The sequence below is a fragment of the Porites lutea genome, chromosome 2, assembly GCF_958299795.1.
Source record: "Porites lutea chromosome 2, jaPorLute2.1, whole genome shotgun sequence".
NCBI lineage: Eukaryota > Metazoa > Cnidaria > Anthozoa > Scleractinia > Poritidae > Porites > Porites lutea.
In genome coordinates this window covers 30,487,975-30,499,528 of record NC_133202.1, presented here as the reverse complement: position 1 = coordinate 30,499,528, position 11,554 = coordinate 30,487,975, and positions in this window count along the sequence as shown.

The window sequence follows — 11,554 nt, the reverse complement described above, 5'->3', positions numbered from 1 at the left end:
AATGCCTTATACTCAAAACCAACTGTGAGGGATGAATTGCCCCAGAATGTCTGCAGTATTAATGACGAATGTGAGGAGTTGTCCCACCAAGAGCCCATCTGTTTTTACGGGATGTGTCTCCACTGGGACTGAAGCAGTTTGCAGAAACTAATCATGTAGCTGAACTTGCCAACCGAGCTCTTTGTGTTCTATGCTGTCTTGTCTTCTGCAGTTGGAAAAAATCCTTCAATGAAAGAAAACCTTGCTGATGTCTAAGAGCCCAATACAACAGCGAACATGCCAAAATTGTAGCACCAATCAGCATGGCCACCTCCATTCTTCTGTAGTCGAGATGCCCTAAAATGAGTGCACAAGCTTACAGGCTTCAACGGTTTCATGGCACAGTGGAGAAAAGAAACAGGTCAGTTAACCAACATTAATTGATTTAATAGAAACCAAAAGGGAAATCTGTCAACTTACATGTAGGAGACTACTCTTATTTTGTACGTCATATCTTCATTTGAGCAAACACACATCCATATTTTCCCTTGTTGATGAGGGGAATTTAATTGTACAATAGGCTATCTGCTTTTGACACGTAACTAAAATGTCATTTCAATTATTACACCTATATTGACTCTTATTCAAACCCATTATAATGAGAAAAACTTCTTTCCTCATTTTTCTACAGCCACTGTTAAAAAAATTAAGACTTTCATTGTTTTTTTAATGTTTTTTTTTTTTCAGAAGCAGAAGTGGTCAATTTACCATAATTATTTCACTCCTTGTAACGGTTTGTGACCGTGGAATTAAATGGGGACTTGCCGTGAGCCACACTGCTACTATTGACAAAGGGGAACAGCTTGGAAAGTATTATGCTAAAAGATTGTAAAGTGGATAGCTGAACAAGGAAGACAAAAAAATTCAGATGACCCTGGAAACTATATTGGAATGTATAGAAGAAAGTGCAGCTCCCCTGTGTGGTGATTGACTGAAGGCGTAGGTTAAACATTGACTACACACCAATTTCAATGAAACTGTCTGATGATTTGTTCAAACAGTTGTCAAATACTCTAACAGGCCCAGTAGTTATCAAATCTTTGGAAACAATGTAGATCTTATGATAAAAGTCCGTCATCAAGCCAGTGACAGGCCACACAAGAGCATCCACTGGTACCACTCCAAGAGACATTATTTGCGGGAATCCCAAGAGCATAGGAGAACAGAGTTCATGCAAGAAACAATCATGTTGTAATTTTGTTTGTATTAAAAGAAGTTAAAATTCGCATTTGGCGACATAGTAGAGCGAGAGGCAACACTGAAAAACCCACTTTACTTCCAGCTAACAGCCTACTGAAAAAACAAAGAAGAAACCGTGAAGAAAAAAAAACGAATATACAAAGCTGCTCGCTCGCACAAATCAACAACAACAGCTGTGAAATATCAGTCTTGACTGAAACTTCTGAATAGATGGCAGAGTTGGGCGCGATAAGAAGACTGATTGGCCCAAGGAAAAGACATGTCACCATTACCCTTGATGTAGCAAGAGATAAAAGGATGTCCTATCGATGGTGATCTAGAACAACTTTTGGATGAAACCCGTGACAAGCAACATCAGCTGCAGCAGCACCTAACTGAGTATCAAAACCTTCACCTACAGCTGGAGGATGCCACTCAAACTGCAGGAAAACAGAATAAATTAGGTTATGAGAGATTATGAAGCATACACTAATCTGGTGTTTGACGCAGGGCAACTTCTTGTAGGATTGAGCTCAAAAATGGAAATGATAAAGGATCGAATGGAATTTAAATTCAGATGAGGCACCATTTAAGTGAACTATGAACTGTAACAGAAGATGATGGAGATAGAACAACAACAGGAAGTAAGTCTGGACATGATACGAGAAATTCGAATGAAACTGCTCCAACCGAATTCAACTTGTGTAGTATGCAGAGGCATTGCAGATTCTGATGAACACAGATTTTGCAAATGTAACTACCTCACCAATAATTAGGAAGTACACCATTTTCAAAAAATACCAATTTAAATAGGATTGCACCTTAGATGAGCATAAGTTACTGCATATTATTTACAGTGACATTAATGTGCATAGCATTGTATACATTTTTAATCTGTATGTAGATCTTGTTACTGTGTCATGCACTTTATGAATACAGGAAAGGAACTAAGGTTAGCCTCTTGAAATCTCCTCTTATGGATTAAATATGACTTGAGACAACCAGCCCTTGGAGAGTGCCACACCCATCGCATCAGATGTGTCCTATTTACTTGAGCCCTACCATTGGTGACAATGAGTCAACCTGGTAACTTGATGATACCCCTTGAATGGTTTTTCATATCACATTACCCAGAGGAGGGGCATTTGGTGCAGGTCTTATGAGCAAACGCAAAAAATGAGGGTTTTATTGTATTTTCGTATTCGCTCCGTGCTTGCTTGTAATGCTATGTTTTTATTGCTTTCTTACAGTTTTCGTAACCGCATTATCGCATCATATCATCACATTACGGCTTCGCTCACAGCTTCTGAATCAGCTATTTGTAAGGAAGGTCAGTGGTATGAATCAAGAGTGCGTGAAAAATGAATTTCTGCGGATACTTTGAGTAAACTGAGTTGTTGTTTGTACGTTTACGGCTCGTTGAAAGGTCAGTGTGGCAGTTCTGCTGCCACAAAAATGTTTGATATATATAAATAGCCAGCTGGTTTGCCTCTGGCCAGTTGGGATTCTTAACCCTGTTAAGTTTATTACAGGCATTTGTTCGGCCCCACTAGCATTAGTGCTATAAATACTACCGATGGTAAATAACGGAATTATTTATTTTTTTAATTTAAATGCCTAAGAAACCCTACCATTTATCCCATGTTTTAAAATGTGAATTTCATGTTCTTTGATATGAAACAGAATGTTCTGCAAGGGCTACTGACGCAGAGAAAGTTATTGACCCTCGGTTGGGAAAGAGCCATTCTAACATGCCCAAAGCAACGTTTAGTGTCCTTATTAGGCTTTTTTGTCAAATTCACCACTTTCCAAGGAACTCTTCAGCCCCTCTACCTAACCCACAAAGATTTTTGCCAAACCACTGGTTTATAGCAAATTTTTGTAAATTCATCATTTCTTGTAAAAAAAAGTCATCTTCCTGCCATCTCCCTCACCTACTTTGCTCTTATTTGCTGTTTCCGTCATATTGGCAACTTCCAAGGAGCCACTCACATCATATTGAACTTTCACCTCAACTTTGGTTCATTTGTGCCAAATTCTTCACTTTCCAAAGGGTCTCTTTCCCGATGTTACTTAAATTTTTGTTACCACTGGTGAATTCTCACCAAACCCTATTATGCCAGAGTCAAATTCATCTCTTTCCAGGGGGTTTTGCTTGACTTATCACTGAATTTCTCCAAACCCGTTGCCAAATGCACCATTTTCAGCAGATTCGCCTTGTTCATCATACCTTCCCCCGCTCACTTGCCCTTGCAAAACTTGACCATTTTGCCATTTTCCTCATCGCCTCTTTTTCTTGGCGTATCTCTAAAAAGCACCTTGATTTGATGGATCAGCAAAGTCAACAAAGCCTGAACCCCCCTTGAAAGATTGCCGGAATTTAGCATTTTTCTAATGAATTATGCGATTTTCCTCAAATTGTGCGACTGGATGTGATTTGAGGCCAAATGTGTAATTTTGTCTGACTCCTAGATCAAACCTTCACACACAGTTGGTCAAGCCTAGCCTACCCCAGAGAATAATGAGCCCAAAATCCTGCCGGAAAGACCCTGTTTCCTACAACAATCCAGCTTCTGCGGCACCTAATCAACACACAAAGCTTTTTGACTGCCAAAATAAACAGAAGTGGTTTCACACCGGTAACGCTAAGAATCATCACCCGTGAAGTGCTATTATGACTGCAAAGCCAAAAATCATCACCTCAACCTAGTAAAAATTAGAAGCCAAAGACACAGGGAAAGACGACCAGTGATTGTGTACCAGAAAAAACATCAGAACTGGTGTAACTGCACACCTAAGACCCTTGCTTTACTGATGTATCTTTTCTTTTACCAGAGTGTTTTTCCCTTTCTGTTTTATGTTTTCATTTGTTTAGATTTCTATTTTTTTTTTTGCAAAGTTTTCTTATTCTCTTTTTTCAAAACAGGAAAGGACATCACAGTTTGTATACAAAAGATAACTTATTACCAAAACACGTAGCCAAATGACAAACTGCCCTCTATAAAACTTGCCCCTTGCGGGCCAAGCAGGAAATGCACAGGCTAAAAATGCATCTGCCACCCTGATTCTGATTGGCTGTAGAGATGTCAAACAACTTCGCTCAGCCAATCAGATCTTGAGGATACCATTTCAATGCCAGAGTTGGCACGAATCTTTGTGGATGTGTTTGTTCTTGCTCACTTTGTAGCTGTGTAGTGAACGTTTCACGGTTGGAGATCTTATTTTATAATGGAAGAAGTCCCAAATTTTCAGCTTTTTCTAGTCAAAACTGGGACTGCTTGCGGTTGCAGAGAGGGATGGCGGGAACATACAAGGCAGTCATTTGAAATAAAAACTGATGACAATGGGGCCTGTTACGTCGCTGAAAAATTGCTCAACAAACTAAAAATTACCAAAAAGACGCTAAACAGTCTGAGCAGTCATACTGGGATGTACGTAAGTACAAAACTTTGACTGCACTTGATCCAGTGGCTGCATTTACATTTTACCTCAGCGAGACTCATCCTGGCTGCAAGGCACTGATTCATACTCCAAAAAGCAACCACCAAGAATATAACCTTTGCAAGTGCCCCACACTGGAACAGAAATTAGCCTAATACCATGAGCAAGATGATGAAAAGGATTTCCATCAAAGCAGAGTTATCAGATCGGTACACGAATCACTGCATTTGTGCAGTGCATCAACTGTGACTCTTTGTTCCAGCGCAGTATACACGCAAGGAAAATCTGTGCAATCACAAAGATGAACGCAGCCTTTCCCACTACATCAGCGAGACAACAAGTGCACAAAAAAGGGGTGTTCATAGATTTTAAGTGACACCTTTCAGCCACAACTCACTGGTCAGTAAGAAGCTTCAGGAATCACAAGGCAAAATCTCGCTGCCTGGTCAGCCAGTCCTAGCTTAAACTTAAACCCACAGTCTCTTGTCCAAAACCATTTTATTTCCTTGGCACAGCCGTTCCAAAATTGCACCCAAAATATTCAGATTGGAACAATGAATATTCATCAGAGAAAATATGAAGAACCGTTGCCATCAACCTGCTAATGCTGTCGAATAACTAAAGAGATGATGGCAAGTAAAACCTTTAATGAAAGACAGTACGAGTCCATAGCCTGTGAACGGCAAGGCCATTAATTTTTAAATATAAACTGTCTTTTGCTAATCACCGTTACCAGTCTTTTTGAAACTAGAATATATTTGACTTTTATTGTAAACAAAAAGGAATTTTATTGGCTCTTGTTTAGCTGATCATATTGTAGCAACAACTTTCCATACCATAGTTACAAGCTAAATCTCTGTTAAACATTCTTTCTTGTGAAATGAACTTGTACAATTTGTGTATTGATAATAATGATAATCACATGACTTTTGGAGGGCATATAGTTTGTGTCCCTCGTTGCATCATTTGTGCCTAAGCAGAGCGAAAAAGATTAACCTAAAGATAACTTACTTATCTCCTAGCAGATTAGTGTAGGTGTGTAGGTTGCATGCGCAATGCATGATTTCCAAGAGCAATGTCAAACTGTGTCCTATAGCTATTTTCTTTAAAACCACGTACATGTATAATAAAAAAAATTATTCGATTTTCCGTTTCGTGATATCCAGAAGAGTCAAGACTTTGATTATCCTGGATATCGCCTCAGGGTTCCTGTCTAGGCCCACCCCACCCTGTTTACGCTGTATATGAGTAAGTCAGACCAGCAACCTAAAAGGTGGTGCGGGTGTCAAATGCCTGCTGTATCAAGCACACAAACCCCCTAACTATGATCCTGTACTTGAAAATACTTTCAAATCTGAATTTTCTACCTTTGACCCTAATATAGGTTTTGCTTAGATGAGTGAAGGAACTTCGAGTATTGAGCTGACAAGCTCTAAATTTGGGAAATGCCCTGTTGGCTCCAATTCAAGCTATCAGATGTCAATCACTGAGTCAAACTTTTCTACAGCAGCCAATCTGAACTCAAGGCCAAGAAAGAACTCTCCAGTTAAAGGCCCAGGAACTTAATCATTACCCTAGATTTCCCTTGAGTAATGATAATGACATGGTTCAACCAAGAGAGCTGAGTGACACTAAAGAGGCATTAATCAAGCATTTAACTGTTGATGAGGGCAGAATACATTCAGTTGAAAGTGCTACCTGGGAACAAGCAGGATGTGATGAATGGAAGACACAATGCACATACCACTTCACAGCTTCCAAATTCCAGCTTATCACAAGGCGACAAAGAAATCAACAAAGTTTTGCTTAATCAGTCATGCATCTAAAGCCCTTTTCATCAAAGTATGCAACACATGACTAAGATATGAAACCTGTATGTTCAACAGCAAAACTCCCATTGCAAATCTCAAAAGTGGATTTGTGGTTTCAAAAAGTTATCCTGTGCTTGGGGCATCGCCAGATGCCAAAGTTGTCTTTTGATGTTCACTTTCCTGTGGGTAAAATGCCCTCACACAATATTCTATGTGACATTCCTGGAGGCAAGCTCTGACCCCACCTTTTTCATGGAAAAGTCAGTGATACAGAGTGTAAACTAAAGACGGACCATCTATATTACGCCCAAGTTCAAGGACAACTGGAGCCAAGTGGTGTGATTTCATTGTGTATACTGGAAAGGGGATTTACATTCAGAGAATACCAGTTGATGCAACCTATTGGTAGAACCTTCAGTATTAATTCTTGGAACATTTTTTTGAACTTTGCAGCAGCAGACTTTCAAACTTCAGTGGAAAATCATCTAGTAGGTAATAAACATTTCTTGAAAATGTTACGTTTCAATTCTGTACCTGGTGTTAAAATGCATTATTTTTAACCTGTTTACATTTACTAGTGCACAAACAAACTAAAATATTTAATGACAAAACTTACAAAAATTATTACCAGTTAAAATTTTTGTGATAATATAACAATTCTCCCCACCAGGTTTATATGGGATGAATAGGAGGACCATAAAAGAGAATTGGTCTGTTCACAATCCACATTGAGACTTCAAGGTTAATGTGAGGTTATTCCAAGGTACCGTGACACATTTACAAAAATAAATGTCACCAGTCATTAAAATTTGTTGGAACATAATACCGGTAGCTTCAATTTCTTGGGCAGGATGATTAGCACATTATCTTTTGGTTTAGCTTACAGTAATAAATTGAAATAATCTGGGTTGAGCATTGCATAATATTGCACACAGAGACCACATTTGGTTTACAAGGCCAGGCTGGTGGAGGGGTATAACCCCATCCCAAATCTGGAAAATTTTTATCTTGTTGATTCCACGTTCTAGGTGTATGCCAACACTGGCAATTTCTTGAGTCTTTACAACATCCTCAGTGGGCATTTGTCTAGAGCTTCATATCAAAGGGGGAATGTTCAAGGAAACTAAGAGTGGTAACAGATCTTGAAAGGTGAACACTTTGTCTACAATGACTGAGTCATTGTCTTTAAAAGGCAAATCAAGGAAACCACTTCTCGCAACTTTCACATCCAGCTGAGATAAAAACACAAGCTCCACCCTTCAAAGAAGGGATGTGGTCATTGCCGCCCATTTACACGTACAAAGCATTGCTCAAGATGAATCATTTTAAATTGACAATTTATTGAACTAGAGGGAACTTTTATTTGATTTAAAAATGCAGCAAGTTCCATTGTTGACGTGATTTCACTTCATTTCAATTACATATTTCGAGACATCTCTCTTCTTTGGAGATATATGGGGGGAGTGTCTCGGAATTTTGTGTACCACAATTACGAAATAGGAGAACGTATCATTGACTGACATTTTTTAAGGTGTGTCATCAATTAGCGTGTACATTAGAGAGCAGAGAAAAGTATATCAATCTAATCTACATATGAAAAGGGGATCTGTTCACCAGCGAGAATAAAGATGTTGCAATTCAGTTGATCTTCTTTATTGTTCCAATTTAACTTCCTTTATGACATAGTCAACAGGACGTAATAATAAGTTGAGGGGGGTGGCAGTTGAAAAGGCTATGAATCCAGGCAGGCGGTTTTTCTTTTTCTCTTGGCTTTGCTGTTCAGTAGCGCTCACGACAAAACCGCCTTGCTTCTCAGGCTAGTCATTGAAGAGTCATAATATTTTAATCTGTACTACCGAAAATAATTGATTTTGAAGTGCCTCAATACATCAAAAAGTAATTTCCAACTGAGATTTTTGTTCAAATACTTGCTTACTAAGTTCCATCTCACTTCCAATTTCCGGTTCTGTTTGTATCTCTGCATCTCTACCACTGCAAGAAAATGGTGACGACACGTCCAGCAAGAAACCAACCAAAAATTGCCAGTGAAAAATACAGCATGATGCACAAAGATCTGAAAGATCTAGATAGATTTAAACGTTCAAAAACCAAGATGGCCGCACTCTGACAGGACAATAAAAGAGTGGATCCTAGCACCCGTGATTTGACGGTTTTGGTGCGAATTTCTGAACGCAGCTGCCAAACTCTCCTCATTCGTTCAATAACAACAAAGATAGAGATGACGTGTTTAAGCTAAAAAGATCAGTGCAAGAACAGAGCAAGACTTGTTTTTCTGTAAAAGGATTTGCGATCCTTTTCTTCAATGAAGTGTTCACTTTAATAACTGAAAGATTTGCTGGAAAGGTAAGTACTGTCCTTCCTTTTGATAAATGGGGTTTTCTTTGTATATTTTACCCTTTTGTAGAAAGATGTTGATATTTGCGCGGCTAATATTCAGAAACGGTGATTGACGAACTACACTTTAGCTTCTATTAATTTGCTTCTTTCTATTCTATAAAATAGGGTGATGCTTGAGAAATCAAATTAACCTAAGGCCTTAATTATAGCTAGCATACGCTATTTTTCGAAAGGTGTCGATCAAAGCACCTGCAAGGATCAATGCCTTTAAGTTTTTAGTATGACCTTCGGTTACTTAATTAATTCTTATCATCATTTCTTTTTTGTACGTTCATTTGAAGTTGAACTGTTTTAAAATTTTGTTTTAAACAACGACAATACAGCAAAGTTCTTGTAAGAAACACTTTCACTTTCCATTAAAGGCATGAAATCAGTGATTAATTAAGTGCAAATACAGGATTGATAGAAAATCCTTTTTGTACAAACTGTATTTACTGTCCTGTTGCATTTGTTTAGAGTATCCTTTGGTGTTTTAACAGCTCGATCTTGGGAGCGAGTAAGGCGTATAACTTAATATATAGTCAACAATCACAAAAATTGGACTAAAAGAACCCTGGATTAAAATTAGCAGAATAAATTTTTGAGGAACTGAGCACACAATTTATTTTGACACAGTTGGAGACTGCTGTCAGAGACTGTTGATTGAATACTTGTGACCAACAAATCTATGTTCTTAATAACCCAGCGATTATAAGCTTTAACTAATTCATGCTTTTGGATGCACCACAGTGATAATGCATTTTAAATAAGGCCAATTTTTTTCATTTGGATCATGCAAATTAAGGTAAGCTTGAGTGATTATACTTATATTTTATGTAAACTTAGTTTCTGTCAAATAGTTTGTTAGATGTTTGATTTTTTAGGTTCTGTAGTGAGAAAGTGAATTGTGGGTAAATAATATTAAGAAAAGCATACTTATATGAGCTGCCCTCATGGTATTAAAACTTAATCCTTAAACCCCTTTCCAGTTAATTGTAACTTTTCTTTTCTTTTTTTAGCTTTTCAGCTTTTGAAATTTTCACATTTTTGCAGAACTATATAGCTACTTTTTTTCTGTCACCTGCCTGACTATGAAAATTACTTAACTAATGAAGTGAAATACTTTTTTTAAGAACAGTAATAAAGACTTCTGTGAAAATGTCTGTACCTTGATGGCCAAGCTGAACCAAGCCCTCAGTATATAGCATTCATTCCAAATCATTTGACAAAACGTTTGTGGTTATTTGAAGACTACTGATGTGAGTATCTCCACATTTTTGTGAAGACCATCATCATTCAGGATCTGATTGATTTTGTCTAGTTTCCTATGAGACCTGAAGTAATACAGTAACCTTATCAGTCCATGGATCTTTCATATACCACAGATATCAGCCCTTGATATGTAATAAATATTCTATGGTATGTTCAATTACTTGTTTTTGTTTAGCTAATAATTTATTACTATGTTTTGAGACACCAGGGTGACCAATAGCTGTGTTAATAAATCAAAGTTTGATAATGGATGCCAAGTCAATAATAAAAAAATATTAAATAATTTGTACATAAATAAGGTTTGACAAATATAATTGAGCACTGTTAATTGGACTGGAATATAGAAACAACATGAAAATGACCTTAAAGGCTTTTGTGAAGACAATCCAAAAACACTTTTTGTATATGGCATAAGTAGAAAAGAGAATGGCCATTTATATGTTTTGTTCATTATAATGCAATAAGTATGTAATTTATACTCAACTTTATAAAATTTACTGTTATATATAAATCACAAATTCAGGTACAGATCAAGACTAATCATATACAACAGGTATATACCTTGTATAATTTTTTTATACAATTATTATGTTGATTTAGCACATTGCAGTCAATGTTCTGAAGAAAGTTGCACTTAAAGCACTCTAAATTAAGAAAAGAGATGGAAAACCACTTCAGAGAAAATATGAAATGAACGATGAAGTTATTTGATGCACTGATATCTCTGATACTCTTTTATGCGAGTGAAGTGTAGGGGGTTGATTGCAATGGACAATTAGGAAAGGATCCAGCAGAATTAGTTCAAAATAAATTCCTAAAGTGGTTGCTGGGAGTTAATAAATACTGCAATAACAATGCATGCAGGGTTGAGAAAGGAAGGTTCCCAATGAGAATTGAAGCCCAATGTAGTAACTTTAAGTTCTGGTTAACCTTAACCAAAAATGAAAACAAATTATCCCAAATAGCATACAATGACATCAAATGGAATGAAAATAAAGCTCTCTGGAGCAAAAAATCAAAAGCTTATTGGAACAGATAGGATTAGGAGAACTCTGGATGAAAGCACACTATGCGGACATAGGAATCGTAAACATGATCAGGCAACGACTTAGGGGTATTGAACTACAAAGATGGCTAAGTGAAATAAATAACAACAGCAGAAAAGATGCTAACCAAAGCAACAAAATGAGAACCTACCAGTTATTCAAAACGATAGACAATTACAAATGTGAAGATTACATGTACCTACATCAGGTCACCAATACGTAACACAGAATAGCTCTAACAAAACTGTGACTAAGCAATGTTTCTAATAAACCCCCCTAGTGGAAATGCTAAAATACAAAAACTAATAGCAAAAAGTTAATACTCTAGGACTTAATTAATTAACAACTTATTAGCCATATCTGGTTAGG